The sequence below is a fragment of the Dipodomys merriami genome, unplaced genomic scaffold, assembly GCF_024711535.1.
Source record: "Dipodomys merriami isolate MVZ:Mamm:240054 unplaced genomic scaffold, mDipMer1.0.p SCAF_352, whole genome shotgun sequence".
NCBI lineage: Eukaryota > Metazoa > Chordata > Mammalia > Rodentia > Heteromyidae > Dipodomys > Dipodomys merriami.
In genome coordinates this window covers 123,926-136,060 of record NW_027205071.1, presented here as the reverse complement: position 1 = coordinate 136,060, position 12,135 = coordinate 123,926, and the positions used below count along the sequence as shown (strand labels likewise).

The following is a 12,135-nucleotide window of genomic DNA, read 5'->3' as shown; positions in this document are numbered from 1 at the left end:
CCCATTATGCCCCTCCTTGCGAAAATTTTAAAGTTCATTTTTCGACAAAACATCTTGTATATCTCATTGTTACAATGGGTCCAACTCTATCCTTTTTTAAAAGATTTTTTTTCCTTTCCCTTCCACAAACTATACCAACATAAAATACAGTGAAAACAGGAGCTATATTGTGGGGAAGGGACATACAAAGCAACAAAAATTCATCTTATAAATAGGTTAGAAACAATCGCATGAAAGAAAAATATTTGAATGCTTATCTTGGGGTACATTTAACCTAACATCAACGAATCTGACCTTTTCTGCTTGTCTCAGACATATCCTATTTATTACCAATAAGGGAAACCATGGGGCCTATGTGTACTTGGACCTGGCGTAGTTCACTTAATATAATTTTTTCCAAGACTTTCATTTTCCTAACAATGGGGCAATGTCATTATTTCTGATGGAGGCAAAAATTCCATTGTGTATATATACCACAATTTATTGATCCATTCACCTACTGAGGGGCATGTGGGTTGGTTCCAAGCTTAGCTATGGTAAATAATGTTGCCATAAACATAGTTGTGCTGGGAGCTTTAGTGTGGTCTTCTTTGTGATCATTTGCGTAAATGCCCAAAAGTGTGATTCCTGGGTCATAGGGGAGCTCCATATGAAGTCTTTTGAGGAACCTCCATACCCCTTTCCAAAGTGGTTGAACAAGTTTACACTACCACCAACAATGCAGTAGGGTTCCCTATCCACATCTCCTCCTGCATGTTGTTATTAGAGTTCTTGATTATAGCCATTCTAACTGGGGTGAGGTGGTATCTCAATGTTGTTTTGATTTGCATTTTTTATAGCTAGGGAAGTTTAGCATTTCTTCATGTGTTTATTGTCCATCTTTCCTTCCTCTTCAGAGTAGTTTCTCTTTAGCCCACTTATTTATTGTGGCCTTTAGCCCACTTATTTATTGGGCTGTTGATTCTTTTAGGATTTGTTTTTGGGGGATTTAATTTTTTGGAGTTCCAGATATATTTTAGATATGAGACCCTTGTCCATTGTATGGCTAGTGAAGATCTTCTCCCAATTTGTGGACATTCTATGGATCTTGCTAGCTATGTCCTTTGCCATATGGAAGCTCTGCAATTTCATGCAGGTCCATTTGTCAACCTTTCTATGATTTGTTGTGTTTCTGGGTCTCTATTAAGCAATTTTCAGCCTGTACCAAGGAGATCTAGGGTTTCTCCTATTCCATCCTGTAATGTTTTCAGAGTGTCTTTATATTGTGAGGTCTTTGATCCATTTGGAGTTGATTCTGGTGCAGGGTGATATATAAGGATCTAGATTTATTTTTCTACAAGTAGTTAACCAATTTTGAGAGCACCATTTACTGAAGAGGCTGTCTTTCTTCCATTCTATTTTTTTCAGCTCCCTTATCAAAGATTAGATGGCTGTAGGTCTTTAGGTTCATTTCAATTCTATTCCATTTGTCCTGAGGTCTGTTCTTGTGCCAGTACCAAGCTGTTTTGCTTACTATGGCTTTGTAGAAGAGTTTGAAATTTGGTACTGATTTTTCTCCAACACTGTTCTTTCTGTTAACGATCGTTTTTGCTATTCACGGTCTTTTATTGTTCCATATGAATTTTGGGATTGCCTTTCCTATGTCCTTGAAGAATGAGGTTGGAATATTGATAGGTATCACATTCAATTTGTAGATAGCATTGGGAAGTATTGCCATTATCACGATTTGATCTTTCCAATCTAGGAACATGGGAGTTTTTCCACTTTCTAAGTTTGTTTTGATTTCCTTTTAAAGGTATTTAAAGTTTTCATCATAGAGGTCCTTCACTACTTTGATTAAGTTAATTCGTAGGTATTTTATTTTTTGTGGGGCTATTACGAATGGAGTGCTTTCCTAATTTCAGCCACACTTTTCTCATTGTAGGCATTCAGAAAAACCATTGGTTTTTGAGGGTTAATTTCATACCCTTCTAGTTTGCCCAAGTTTTGAGTAACCTTGAGTAACTTGGAAGTGGATTCTTTAAATACAAGATCATGTCATCTGCAAAGAGGGAAAGTTATACTTCTTCATTCCCTATTGGGTTCCTCTTTATGTTTGAATTGAAGAGCTGTAGAGAGTGGGCCTCCTTGTCTCGTTCCAGAGTTTAGAGGGAATAGCTTTAGATTTTCACCATTGAGTATAATGCTTTTGTAGTTTTGTCATGCACAACCTTTATTGTATTGAGGAATGTTCCATAGATTCCTAATTTTTCCAGGACCTTCACCATAAAAGGGTGTTGGATCTTGTCAAAGGCTTTTTCTGCAACTATTGAGATAACCATGTGGTTCTTATCTTTGCTCTTGTTGATGTGATGAATTATGTTAATTGATTTGTGTATGTTGAAGCAGCTTTGCATCCCTGAAATGAATCCTGTTTTCTCATGTTGTATGATTTTTTGCATGAATTGTTGAAATTGATTAGCCAAAATTTTGGTGAGAGGCTTTGCATCAATGTTCATCAAAGAAATGGGTCTATAGTTCTCTTTCTTTGATGAGGGTTTGGGGATTTGGGTTATGATGGCTTCATAGAAAGAGTTCGGTAGTGAACTTTCTCTTTCAATTTCATTGATGATTTGTAGGAGTATTGGTGTGAGTTCTGCTCTGAAGGCCTTGTAGAATTCTGCTGTAGAACCATCTATTCCTGGGTTTTTCTTAGATGGGAGTTATCTTATTGCTCTTTCTATTTCAATGCTTAATATGTGCCTGTTAAGATGGTTTAACTCATCTTAGTTTCAGCATGTCAATATTTACCAGGAAAATGTCCATTTCTGCCAAGTTCTCAAACATATTTGCATAAAGTTTTGAGCAGCATTCCTTTATAATGTTCTGAATCTTGGTTGTTTTTGTAGTGATGCTTCCATTCTCATCTCTGACTTTATTAATTTGGGTGTGTTCTCTTCTTTTTCTTTTTTAAGGGTCTGTCAATTTTGTTAATTATTTTGAAGAACCTTCTGATTTTGTTGATTCTTCATATGTATTTTTTTGGGATTCTAATTCATTTAATTCTGATTGATTTTTAATTCTTTCTTTCCATCAACTTGATTGGGGTTTATCTTGATTCACTTTTTCAAGGAGTGTCAGAACTCATTAAATTTTTGATTCCAGGTCTCTCCAACTTGTTAATATAGGAACTCAGAGCTATATACTTGCCTCTGAATCGTGCCTTTTCTGTGTCCCAGAGGAGCAGAAAATCTCTGTGCTAGTTTTTCTTGAATAATATGAACATTTGAACTTCGATTCTAAGCTCTTCCATGACCCACTGGTATTTGAACAGTGTGTTTTTCAGCCTCCATCTTTTACTGGACTTTCTTTGGTGGCTTTTTGTGTTGAGTTCTAATTTTATTCCCTTTTGGTCTGATAGAATGCAAGATATGAATTCAATGTTTCTGAATTTTGACAAGTTTGATTTGGAAAATGTTCCATGTGCTGCTGAGTAAAAAGTGTACTCTTATGCTGCTGGATGAATATTTGCTAGATGTCTGCTAAATCAGTTGATATATGCACTTGTTTAGATCTGCGGTTTCTCTGTTGAGTTTTTGCCGAGTAGATCTATTTAGTGGGAATAGTGGTTTGTTAAAGTCCCCAACAATTAATGTCGTTGGATCTATGTGAAATTTATAGTAGTATTTCTTGTATAAATTTGGGTGCACTATTGTTTGGCAAATATTTAGAATTTTAATATCCTCCTGAAAGAGATATCCCTTAATTAGTCTGTAGTAACCTTCTTTATCTCTTCTCAATAATGTTAATTTGAAGTCTATTTTATCTGATATTAGGATTGCAACTCCTGCCTGTGTTTGGGGGCCGTTTGCTTGGTAGATTTTGTTCCAGCCTTTCACTTTCAAAATGTGTTTGATTTTTATGGGCAAGTTGTGATTCCTGAAGGTAGAAGATAGAAGAATCTTGCATTTTAAACCAACTAGACAGTTCATGTCACTTAATTGGAGAGTTACATCCCCTAATATTGAGAGAGAGGACTGAGAGGTATTTGGGTGCTCCTGCCATTTTATCCACCTTCTTGGGTACTGCGCCTACTGGATTCTTTCTCTGGTTCTTGGATTCTGTTTGTATGTGGTTTCTTGGCCTTTATTGTGGTCTTGTTGGTTTTCTATGTTTAGGACATCTTTTAGTATCTTTTGTAGAGATGATTTGGTGGAGATATATTGTTTGTTTTTCTTTGCTATGGAAGATTTTTATTAGACCTTCAATTATGATTGAGAGTTTAGCTGGGTACACTATTCTTGGTTGATAGTTGTTTGTCTTTAGAGCATGGCATACACCATTCCAGGCTCTTCTTGCTTTAATTGTCTCTTTTGAGAAATCTGAGGTGATTCTAATTGGTTTTCCTTTATAGGTGACTGATCTTTTCTCCTTAACAGCGTTAAGGATCTTTTCCTTGGTCTGAATTGATCCTGTGTGGCTTATAATTAATTGGACGATGGGAAGTCTTGTTCTTGTCTGGTCTATTTAGAGTTTTAAAAGCTTCTTGTATCTGAATATGCCTATCTTTTTGCGTGTTGGGAAGTTCTCTGCTGGGATCCTGTTGAACAAATTTTCTAGACCATTACCTTCTGTCTCTATATGCTCCTCTACACCCATTTCCCTCAGATAAGTCCTTCTGATGGTGTCTTCCAAGTGTTGAATAGATCTATCATATTTCTTGAATTTGTCTTGGATAGTTGTATGTTCTTTCTCTATAATACCTAGGCTGTCTTCAATGCTGGAGATTCAATCTTCTGCATAGTCTAACCTAATGTCAAGACTTTCTACTTTATTTTTCATTTCTTTTCCTTTTAATAGGTTGGCTGTTATGGCTTCAAATTCTTTGTTGGAGCTTTGTTTTAGATCTTGTATGAAATTCTTTACTTCCTTAATTTGATGTTCAGTGTTTACTCTCAAATCACTTAGTTGATTGGTTATGGTTTCCTTGGACTCCCATTCCTTCTGTTGGGATCTATTCAACATTCCCTTTGTGGTCTCCCTGACTCCTTTCAGGTGACTGTTTATGGATTCCATGAATGGCTCTATTGATCTTTGTCTATGCTCATCCAGCTCTTGCAATTCTTGTATTACTCTTTGATTAGATTTCTCACGTTCATGTAACTTCTCTAGTTCTCTTTGACTGATCTCTGCCTGCTCACACAATTCCTTTATTTCTCTTTGAGTATTCTCAACCTGCTCACGCAATTCCAGTATCAATCTTTGAGTAGCTTTCTCAAGCCCATGAGCTTCCTGTTTAGATCTTTGGTTTGCCTCCTCTCTCTCCCTAACACGTTCACACTGAGTCCTTTGCAGGGTTTCAATCTTTTCATTCACCATGTTTCCCAGTAGTGTTTGTAGAGCTTTTTGGGAACTCTCGTCTGGATTATTCATTATCTGTTCTGTCACCTGATTATCTTGAGTGGGAATTGAGATACCCGGACTTGCCATTTTCCTTGTGTTTTTCTTGCTTGTTCTGCCCATTTGGGATGAAAGTAATGCCAGTTTTGTGCTAGAACACCATTTTAAGGCAAGCATCAACCAAAGTCCTGTAATTGCATAGTCAAATGTTTGAAGATACAATCTAGTTCAACAGATACAGTCCATTCAACATTAAACAACTATGTTTTAATGGGCTAAGAATACCAAAGAATAATTTGACAAACCAGAAATTATTATGTTTAGGGAGAAAGGTGGGGAAAACAGCGTTAGAGGAATGTGGAAAGGTAAAAGGAAAGTGAAATTAACCAAGTCCTAATCTCACAGAGGGAAATGGATTGGAAAGGATGATAGAAAAGAGAGAAGAAAAAATTTTTAAAAAGAGACAAGAAAAAATGGAAAGACAAATATTTAAATTTAAAAAGTGAAACTCTTAAAAGTAATGAAAATTTAAAGAAGTAAAATTGAGAGATGAACATGGATGAGAGGAGGGGAGGGATAGAAAGGAGACCTGAAAAACTAAAAAATAAAAATACTTCAAATAATTTATAGGTATAAATAAATAATACTGTTATTAAGGAATTTAATCCTAAGAGGTTTTGAATTGAGTGATACGTTTTTGGATTAAGAATGTACACAATTGTGGATAAGGTCTTATAATCAATGACAGGTATATAGGAGGTAAACAGAACAACAAATAATTCATGCCAAAAGAACAAAAGATGAAAAAGTAAAACGAATGAGAAAGAAAGAACAAAAAAGACCAACAGGTCAGTAAACATTTTTTTTATAAAGCACACACACACACACACACACACACACACACACACACACAGGTCAGTAAACTTTTTTTAAAAAAAGCACACACACACACACACACACACACACACCTAAAATAAAAGTTATAAGAGGAAGAAAAAAAGATTAATGAAAACAATTTTTATCATTAAAAAGTAAAAATTTAAAAAGATACAAAAAAGACTTCTTTGATTTTGTTTTTGGGGGGTTGATGGGAAGATCCTGTATCTCCCTTGTGTCAGTAACCAGTCTCTTGGTGGAGTCTCTGGTTTGCTTGTGGTGTTTGGTTTTCTGTGGCTTGATTGGTTTCTTAAGTCAGTTTGTTTGGGCAGGCAGAAAAAATTCTGTTGGTTTACCCAGAAGTTTGTGATTGCCTCCCAGGCTAGTTCAGTGGGAGGGAGATCTGCTTTCAGTATCACAAAAGAGGGAGGTGGCTGTTTCCTCTAGTTTGGAGTTACTGTAATAAGGCTGGGTTCTGGGTAAAGTTGAGGCCTTTCAGCAAACAGTAGCTTTTCCCTGAGGAGCTAGCTTCTGAGACATTCACAAAGCCCAGCCTGGAGCCATTCTCAGGGTTTATTTTTACTGAGTTTCAATTGATTGTCAGGGCTGTCGTAGGGAGGGGCAGCCTCTGGCTCTGTTTACCCAGTGAAGAAAGCCACTCCTTTGTGGGATTAGCTTTCTCTGCCTGGTTGTTGTGACTTTCCCATGGGTGGAGTTGAGAATGGCAGGTCAGGGTAGGTACTTGTGACTAGCTAAATGACTCTTTTGTTTTCATCAAAGAACTGAGTTGGATCTAGCTACTTAGCCAGGCTTTTGTCTACATCAAAGGTGGATATCTCCAGTGTTTGGGTGAGGGGTGTCCTTCCCTCCTCTGCTCCCTTTGAGAAGGAGTGAGGATGTTAGTTTTGTACTCACGCTGGAGTGTGGGTTCCTGGGTAGCCTCTGGTCTGCTATCTGCAGGATGAAGATATCTGCTACTTGTCAGTTCTTGCTCGTGTTGAGTAAAATGTGCTTGCCCGCTGCATCTGGCACATTTGTCCCAGACTCTCTGGGTTGTAGTTATGGCAGCTATGGATGGCACCACAGCCACCACAGCAACCTCAGCCATGGCTGCTGGAAAATGCTCAGATCTGTCTCCTTACCTGGATTTTTCCTCTCTGCCCAAACTCTCTGTAATGTGATGGCACACTTGGTGTGCCTAGGACTGTTCATTGGAACACTAGAACTGCTTTCTTTGCAAGAGCTTGTTTAGCCACCAGATTCTCCTCCGCCATTTTCTCGAAATTTCTGAAGGTGTTTAAATATTACTGGAATTGTTTTGGAATAAGTAATGTTCACCTTGACTATCTTGAGAAAGAAGAATTGGTTTCTCAGCACTGTAGGTAAGAACTTGAGTGAAAGAAACAAAAGGAAAAATGAGGAACAACTCAACACATACATTCAAAAGAAACAAAACCCAAGAAAACACCAATTAATTCAGTACTCAAGAACCTGCAGGAAATGCAAAGATTTTTTAAAAAAATAGCTATGATAAGCTTATGAAAATCCTGACTACGAGGGAGTCTACTATTGTGAGGATAGTGTTTAAAGCTCAGACTGGACAGAAAGATCTGTACACAATGCCAGGCACTTGTTATTCTAAATTCCAGGAAGAATAACATAAAGTAGACTGAGCCCACGATCATACACAAGTAGGAAGCAAGATTCTATCTGAAAGTTAATCAGGATAATTTAGGGCTGGGGGCATGCCAAAGTGGTAAGAACAACCATTTAGGAGACACAAGACACTCAATTCAAATTCCAATCTTATGTGTATTAAAGAAAAAAAGCTATGACTTTAAATAATGGGAATAATTGCAAGATTTGAATATTTGAGTGGAGAAAAATCCATGAGAGAGGAAGAGTTTACCCATGTTGTAATACTTTCTACTTAAGTGATAATATTATGTGGTACTCCAGACATAACAGAGTTACCTTGCAAATGAGCATGGATGTGCATTTGTGTGAAGGAAATACTCTATTTACATAAGTGTAAATTAAATACTTTTTGGGGGTAGATTTTAGTTCTTGTACTAAAAGCCTGGGTGATATCTCTGAGTCTTTTCACTCAAGGCTATCACTCTACTACTATGAGTCACAGTTCCAATTCTGATTTTCTGTTGGTTGTTTGGAGATAAGAGGCTCATGGACTTTCCTGACCAGGTTGGTTTCAAACCATGATCATCAGCTCTCAGCCTCCTGAGTAACCAGGATTCCAGGCCTGAGTCGTCCATGTTTTTAATAATTTAGTAAATTGTACAGTTACAGAAGTTATAATTTATCATTATAACCTTTATAATATATGTGTTTATATTTATATCAATGCATACATATAGAAATATTTTAACATATTTTGTATCTACAGTAGATTTATGAAATCATCCTTCATTATAAAATAACATGGAAACAAGTTTAATGAGGAGCAAAACAAAGGGAATTGTCACATGTTTCTTGTTGTTGAATGAAATATGAATTGTGAGAATCAGTTTGAGAAAACCATTTAACAAAATGGATAATGGCTATTAATTCCAATCCCTTTATTTGCCCATATTGTGCATCCTCACACATGAGTGTCAAAGTCAAACCACACTTTTTTGCCTTTGTATTTAAATCACATGTTATAATTTAGGGGATAGGTGAAGTAATCAAATAAAGATTAAAATGATACTAAGTGAGGCTATGAGTTAGAGCTGAAAATTATTTTAAATATGATAATAGCTAATTTAATCCCATATTTTTTACTTTTGCTCTATTGTCATATACCTCATTCCCACATTAGGAAAGTACATAGAAGGTTCTCACTAAATTATGTGGAAAATTATGAAAAATGTATTAAAAGAATATGGGCACATCGGGGCTGCGAAAGTGGCTCAGTGGTAGAGCTCTTGCCTTGCATGCCTGAGGCCATGGGTTTGATTTCTCAGCACCACATAAGCAAAAAGAAGAAAGCCAGAAGTGACGCTGTGGTAGATTGCTAGCCTTGAGCAAAAAAGCTGAGGGACAGCACCAGAGGGGCCCAGAGTTCAGGCCCCTCGGCCGGAAAGAAAACAATAACAACAACAAAAGAATATGGGCACAGTCTGGTTTTAGCTGATTGGTACCTGTAGGGGGTAGTGTGTTTTTGAGGACCTGAAAAACGTTGTGATGTAGATGAATGAAGGGATGTGCTAATTCTGGAAAATTGGCTAGAGGATTGCTCCCAGAAAAAAAGTGATGAATTTTCCCAAAAGGTTAGAGTAAAATCACTCTCACAATCATGTTCACTACTGCATTATTCACCGTAGAGAATTTATGGAAACAGCCCAGATGCACTTTAGCAGAGGGATGGTTGGAGAAAGTGTTGCACATATACACAATTGGATTGCACCCATCCATTATAAAGACTGTTACAGCATTTGCAAAGAAATGGATAGAACTAAAATTATGTTAAATAAATGAAGTCACAGCCAGACACAAAAAGAACGCGTATTTAGAAGCCAGAATTTTATGCAAGTTAAAAAACAGTATTAATCAAAGCATGCTATTTGTAGAGGAGTATTTAACAGGTGTAATTTCTTATAAAATTGAACTTTTAATCCAACAAAATGAATACCAGGAGGCTACCACTTGGAAAATGTGAGGGAAAATCAAAGGGAAGAAATAAAGAGACTTATGGAAGTAGAGAGTGAAGCCATAATATTCAATGCAGATAGTATGAAACTAATAAAAACGAAAGTGGGTTGAGGTTTGGACGGATGTGAGAAAGTTATGTAAAGATCCATTGTATTTATAAACTGATTCTTTGAATGGAAAACATTTCGTACACCTATTTAATAAAAATATAATTAAAAACAATGGAGACATCTGATCTTAAACCATGAGTCAATATTATACTTGCCTTCTCAGAAATTTTCTTTGCAGGTATTTTCCTCATAATGACAGAAAAGTGAACAACGCAATGTATATCAATACATCACTTTGCATATCCTAAATAGACAATATAAAAATCACAGTAAAAACATTAGAATATATCACATGATAAAATAAAAGGTAGAAAGTATCAAACTCTGATTGTTTTTCCAAGTACTTTAACTTTGGTATCTAATTTAATCCTCACAATAATCCCATAAAGTGAAACTATTTCTATTTTTAATTCTAAGATGATGATATTTAAGTCTTCAGAGTTGGAATTACTAGGACAACATTCTACACACGGTAAGTGTTAGCCTGCGTTCCATTCCCACTATATGAACTAACCTCATTCTATTTTATAACTAAATACCAGCACTCAGTCTACTAATTCTAGGAAAATTCCCAAAATTATTGTGCACACTCTAATAATATTTCCTTTATCTTTGTTAGAAAATAGGTAACTAAGACGGACACCGGTGGCTCACGCCTATAATGCTAGCTACTCAGGAGGCTGAGATCTGAGGATTGTGGTTCAAAGCCAGTTTGGGCAGGACAGACTGTGAGACACTTATCTCTAATAAACCACTAGTAAACTGGAAGTGGCACTGTGGTCCAAGTGGTAGAGCGCTCGCCTTGAGTGGAAGAGCGCAGGAACAGCACCCCAGCCGAGAGTTCAAGCCCCATGACCAACAACAACAAAAAAAGACAAAAAGTAACTGTAAGAAGAAAACTCCATGTTCATAATCATTTTATACCTCCCTAGTGAAAGGAACTGCTAAACTATAACATTCTTGATTTCTAGCTCAAAATAGTAGAAATCATATTTTATGCCTTCACTCAACACTGCACTGCCTGGGGACCCCATCTCTGGTTAACACAGTCTTACTGAAAGAATGACCTGCCCAATTCCTGATGGAAACAGACTACAGGCCTTTTGGAGCAATCGTTTCCACATTGTAGCTCACCTAAATTTTTTACCATTTGAAGTATTTTGATTGCTTTTTATACCCACCATTTTGAGAGAAATGTACTACTTTAAAATGTTATTAAAGAAAGAATGATATAAAATCACATTTGACCCCTGATAAATATTTTACCTTTCATATACCCAAAAATGCAGTCTTACCTATCATTAATGTTAGGAACGAGAGGTTAAAAATCATTGACACCAAGACCTAATTATGAATTAAAGACTCTCCAACTTGTGAATACAATTGGTTTAAAAAGACATCAATACTACTGCATTTTTAAGTCCCTATGATAATGATAATGATTCGCTATGATCATCATAATGATAAACTATTAACACTTAAAAATAACTCATTTTCTTGGGGGTAGAACGAAAAGCACAAGGTTAATCCTAATTATTTTAAAAGACCTTTATTTAAAAGTTCACTCATAACTATAAAGATTCTAAAACTAACTGAAATAGAGAGGAAATAATTTAACTGCATCATCTACATTCAATGGACTATTAATAGAAAACAAAATTATACTAATAATTAGCTTACCCAATTCACTTAATTCTTTTATTCTATTCCATTTACATTCATAAAAACTGGGTTTTCATAAAACGAAGCATAAAAAAGCATATATACCCACTTACTTTTTCAGATCTTCACAATATTTCAGAAATTTTAGCTCTACAGTCAATGAACTGAAATAATACTAAAATATTCAAAGGATTTTCAGAAATTGCAAGACTTGCTCTGAGATGTTATGTATATTGGAACAGATATTCAAAAAGCCTTATTTGTTAAAGTTGCCGTAGTTTCTCCCACAAAAAAGCCATTAGTAAAGATACCTGTGCATGTACAAAACACCTTCAAATGCATCCACAATATGGACATAACACTTGCTTTTTGTTTGTTCGTTTTTGAAAGGAATATCTAACAAGCATATCCACAATACTTATTTTCAATGAATAAGATGGGATATTCAAACATAATA

General features: G+C 36.0%; 1 long non-coding RNA gene across 1 annotated transcript in view; it reads right to left on the bottom strand.

The window, feature by feature from the left end:
- LOC138804028 (uncharacterized) overlaps window positions 1–12,135 on the bottom strand; it is a 44,727-nt gene that overhangs the window by 15,912 nt on the left and 16,680 nt on the right. Inside the window, exon 2 of the long non-coding RNA XR_011365131.1 lies at window positions 10,172–10,260. This is a non-coding gene — a long non-coding RNA (uncharacterized lncRNA). The remainder of the gene's footprint in view (window positions 1–10,171; window positions 10,261–12,135) is intronic.